Below are 5,000 nucleotides of genomic sequence, written 5' to 3' on the forward strand. Positions count from 1 at the left end.
GGACTTACGGGCGCCTCCACGCTTAGGCGCCCCGCTCAACCGTGTTTCGCCGGCTTTACGGCTGGGGATTTCAACCCGCTCGGTCTCTGCGGGGCGCCTCCACGCTTAGACGCCCCAATGAACCGTGTTTCGCCGGCTTTACGGCTGGGGATTTCAACCCGCTCGGTCTCTGCGGGGCGCCTCCACGCTTAGGCGCCCCAATGAACCGTGTTTCGCCGGCTTTACAGCTGGGGATTTCAACCCGCGCGGCTACCCGCATCGGCCTTACGGGCGAAACTCCACGCGGAGTCACCCTGCCCGACCGCTTTTCGCCGGCTTTACGGCTGGGGATTTCAACCCGCATCGGTCTTACGGGCGCCTCCACGCTTAGACGCCCTGCCCCACCGTGTTTCGCCGGCTCTACGGCTGGGAATTTCAACCCGCGTGGTCCGTGTTTTTCGGTAACATATTCGTGCCTTTTGTCCCCGCTGCACCGTGTTTTTTGCCCCCGCTCAACCGTGTTTTTTGCCCCCGCTCAACCGTGCTTACTGCCCCCGCTCAACCGTGTTTTTTCGGTAACATAATCGTGTTTTCGGGTAACATAATCTTGTTTTTCGGGCCATTTTACACCGACGGAGGCACCCACAGGGGCCATGTACACCCCGCTTGGCATGTACATGAGGGGCTGCCTCTTCCAAAAATCCTTCCCCCCTATAGGGGAATATGCATTTTGGGTCTCCAGCCACGCCCAGGGTTACCACCCCCTGGAAATCCCCCAGGTTTACCCCCCATTTTATGTGGATGCATAGATTCAGACCGCCCTGCTCCATCGCTTTTGGCCATTTTTGCCCAACGTTAGCCGCTTCGGCTTGCCGCTGGACTGTTTTCGGGCCTTTTTCACCGACGCTTGGCCGTATCCGCTTAGTTTTCCCCAACGCTTGGCCGCATCCGCTTAGTTTTCCCCCGCTGGACTGTTTTCGGGTCGCTTTTGCCCAACGTTAGCGGCTTCCGCTTGCCGCTGGACTGTTTTCGGGCCCTTTTTCACCGACCCTTGGCCGTATCCGCTTAGTTTTCCCCAACGCATGGCCGCATCCGCTTAGTTTTCCCCCGCTGAACTGTTTTCGGGTCACTTTTGCCCAACGTTAGCCGCTTCCGCTTGCCGCTGGGCTGTTTTCGGGCCATTTTTCCCCAACACTTGGCCGTATCCGCTTAGTTTTCCCCAACGCGTGGCCGCATCCGCTTAGTTTTCCCCCGCTGAACTGTTTTCGGGTCAGTTTTGCCCAACGTTAGCCGCTTCCGCTTGCCGCTGGACTGTTTTCGGGCCAATTTCCACCGACTCTTGGCCGTATCCGCTTAGTTTTCCCCAACGCGTGGCCGCATCCGCTTAGTTTTCCCCCGCTGAACTGTTTTCGGGTCAGTTTTGCCCAACGTTAGCCGCTTCCGCTTGCCGCTGGGCTGTTTTCGGGCCAATTTCCACCGACACTTGGCCGCATCCGCTTAGTTTTCCCCAACGCGTGGCCGCATCCGCTTAGTTTTCCCCCGCTGAACTGTTTTCGGGTCAGTTTTGCCCAACGTTAGCCGCTTCCGCTTGCCGCTGGACTGTTTTCGGGCCAATTTCCACCGACTCTTGGCCGTATCCGCTTAGTTTTCCCCAACGCGTGGCCGCATCCGCTTAGTTTTCCCCCGCTGAACTGTTTTCGGGTCACTTTTGCCCAACGTTAGCCGCTTCCGGTTGCCGCTGGGCTGTTTTCGGGCCAATTTCCACCGACACTTGGCCGCATCCGCTTAGTTTTCCCCAACGCGTTGCCGCATCCGCTTAGTTTTCCCCCGCTTAACTGTTTTCGGGTCACTTTTCCCCAACGTTAGCCGCTTCCGCTTGCCGCTGGGCTGTTTTCGGGCCATTTTTCCCCAACACTTGGCCGTATCCGCTTAGTTTTCCCCAACGCGTGGCCGCATCCGCTTAGTTTTCCCCCGCTGAACTGTTTTCGGGTCACTTTTGCCCAACGTTAGCCGCTTCCGCTTGCCGCTGGACTGTTTTCGGGCCAATTTCCACCGACTCTGGGCCGGATCCGCTTAGTTTTCCCCAACGCTTGGCTGCATCCGCTTAATTTTCCCCAGCTGAACTGTTTTCGGGTCACTTTGTCCCAACGTTAGCCGTTTCCGGTTGCCGCTGGACTGTTTTCGGGCCATTTTCCACCGACTCTTGGCCGAATCCGCTTGGTTTTGCCCAACGCTTGGCTGCTTCCGCTTAATTTCCCCCAGCTGAACTGTTTTCGGGTCACTTTTGCCCAACGTTAGCCGTTTCCGCTTGCCGCTGGACTGTTTTCGGGCCATTTTTCACCGACACTTGGCCGCATCCGCTTAGTTTTCGCCAACAATTGGCTGCATCCGCTTAATTTTCCAAGCTATACTGCTTTCGGGTCAGTTTTGCCCAACGTTAGCCGCTTCCGCTTGCCGCTGGGCTGTTTTCGGGCCATTTTCCACCCACGCTGGCACCGACGGGGCCATGTACACCCACGCGCGTGTACATGAGGGGGCACCCATTTTTGAAAACCTTGCCCCCCTATAGGGGAATATGCATTTTGAGGCTCTAGCCACGCCCAGGGTTACCACCCCCTGAAAATCCCCCAAGTCAAAATCACCCATGTAAAATATTCAAAAAAATCTCAAAAAATCACAAAAAATTTATAAAATCAAATAAATTCAAAAAAAAAAAAAAAATTTCAAAAATTCAAAAAAAATTCAAAAAAATTCAAAAAAATTCAAAAAATTCAAAAAAAGTCCAAAAACCCAAAAAAACTTCAAAAATTTCAAAAATTCAAAAAAATTTCAAAAAAATTTCAAAAATTTGCCCCGCTGAACTGTTTTCGGGTCAGTTTTGCCCAACGTTAGCCGCTTCCGCTTGCCGCTGGACTGTTTTCGGGCCAATTTCCACCGACTCTTGGCCGTATCCGCTTAGTTTTCCCCAACGCGTGGCCGCATCCGCTTAGTTTTCCCCCGCTGAACTGTTTTCGGGTCACTTTTGCCCAACGTTAGCCGCTTCCGCTTGCCGCTGGGCTGTTTTCGGGCCAATTTCCACCGACACTTGGCCGCATCCGCTTAGTTTTCCCCCGCTTAACTGTTTTCGGGTCACTTTTCCCCAACGTTAGCCGCTTCCGCTTGCCGCTGGGCTGCTTTCGGGCCATTTTTCCCCAACACTTGGCCGTATCCGCTTAGTTTTCCCCAACGCGTGGCCGCATCCGCTTAGTTTTCCCCCGCTGAACTGTTTTCGGGTCACTTTTGCCCAACGTTAGCCGCTTCCGCTTGCCGCTGGACTGTTTTCGGGCCAATTTCCACCGACTCTGGGCCGGATCCGCTTAGTTTTCCCCAACGCTTGGCTGCATCCGCTTAATTTTCCCCAGCTGAACTGTTTTCGGGTCACTTTGTCCCAACGTTAGCCGTTTCCGCTTGCCGCTGGACTGTTTTCGGGCCATTTTCCACCGACTCTTGGCCGTATCCGCTTGGTTTTGCCCAACGCTTGGCTGCTTCCGCTTAATTTCCCCCAGCTGAACTGTTTTCGGGTCACTTTTGCCCAACGTTAGCCGTTTCCGCTTGCCGCTGGACTGTTTTCGGGCCATTTTTCACCGTCACTTGGCCGTATCCGCTTAGTTTTCGCCAACAATTGGCTGCATCCGCTTAATTTTCCAAGCTATACTTCTTTCGGGTCAGTTTTGCCCAACGTTAGCCGCTTCCGCTTGCCGCTGGGCTGTTTTCGGGCCATTTTCCACCCACGCTGGCACCGACGGGGCCATGTACACCCACGCGCGTGTACATGAGGGGGCACCCATTTTTGAAAACCTTGCCCCCCTATAGGGGAATATGCATTTTGAGGCTCTAGCCACGCCCAGGGTTACCACCCCCTGAAAATCCCCCAAGTCAAAATCACCCATGTAAAATATTCAAAAAAATCACAAAAAATCACAAAAAATTTATAAAATCAAATAAATTCAAAAAAAAAAAAAAAATTTCAAAAATTCAAAAAAAATTCAAAAAATCCAAAAAAATTCAAAAAAATTCAAAAAATTCAAAAATTCAAAAAAAGTCCAAAAACCCAAAAAAACTTCAAAAATTTCAAAAATTCAAAAAAATTTCAAAAAAAATTTCAAAAATTTGCCCCGCTGAACTGTTTTCGGGCCAGTTTTGCCCAACGTTAGCCGCTTCCGCTTGCCACTGGACTGTTTTCGGGCCAATTTCCACCGACTCTTGGCCGTATCCGCTTAGTTTTCCCCAACGCGTGGCCGCATCCGCTTAGTTTTCCCCCGCTGAACTGTTTTCGGGTCACTTTTGCCCAACGTTAGCCGCTTCCGCTTGCCGCTGGGCTGTTTTCGGGCCAATTTCCACCGACACTTGGCCGCATCCGCTTAGTTTTCCCCCGCTTAACTGTTTTCGGGTCACTTTTCCCCAACGTTAGCCGCTTCCGCTTGCCGCTGGGCTGTTTTCGGGCCATTTTTCCCCAACACTTGGCCGTATCCGCTTAGTTTTCCCCAACGCGTGGCCGCATCCGCTTAGTTTTCCCCCACTGAACTGTTTTCGGGTCACTTTTGCCCAACGTTAGCCGCTTCCGCTTGCCGCTGGACTGTTTTCGGGCCAATTTCCACCGACTCTGGGCCGGATCCGCTTTGTTTTCCCCAACGCGTGGCCGCATCCGCTTAGTTTTCCCCCGCTTAACTGTTTTCGGGTCACTTTTCCCCAACGTTAGCCGCTTCCGCTTGCCGCTGGGCTGTTTTCGGGCCAATTTCCACCGACTCTTGGCCGGATCCGCTTAATTTTCCCCAGCTGAACTGTTTTCGGGTCATTTTAGCCCGACGGGGGCACCGACGGGACTGTTTTCGGGCCATTTTGCACCGACGCTTGGCCGCATGCGCTTAGTTTTGGGGCCATTTTTCACTGACGGCTGGCCGCATCCGCTTAGTTGCCCCCGCTTGGCTGATTTTTGCGCCGTTTTTTTTGTTGAACTTCAGGTTTCAAACTTCCAATTTTTT

The sequence above is a fragment of the Carex rostrata genome, chromosome 10 (assembly GCF_964058835.1).
Source record: "Carex rostrata chromosome 10, lpCarRost1.2, whole genome shotgun sequence".
NCBI classification, from domain to species: Eukaryota; Viridiplantae; Streptophyta; class Magnoliopsida; order Poales; family Cyperaceae; genus Carex; species Carex rostrata.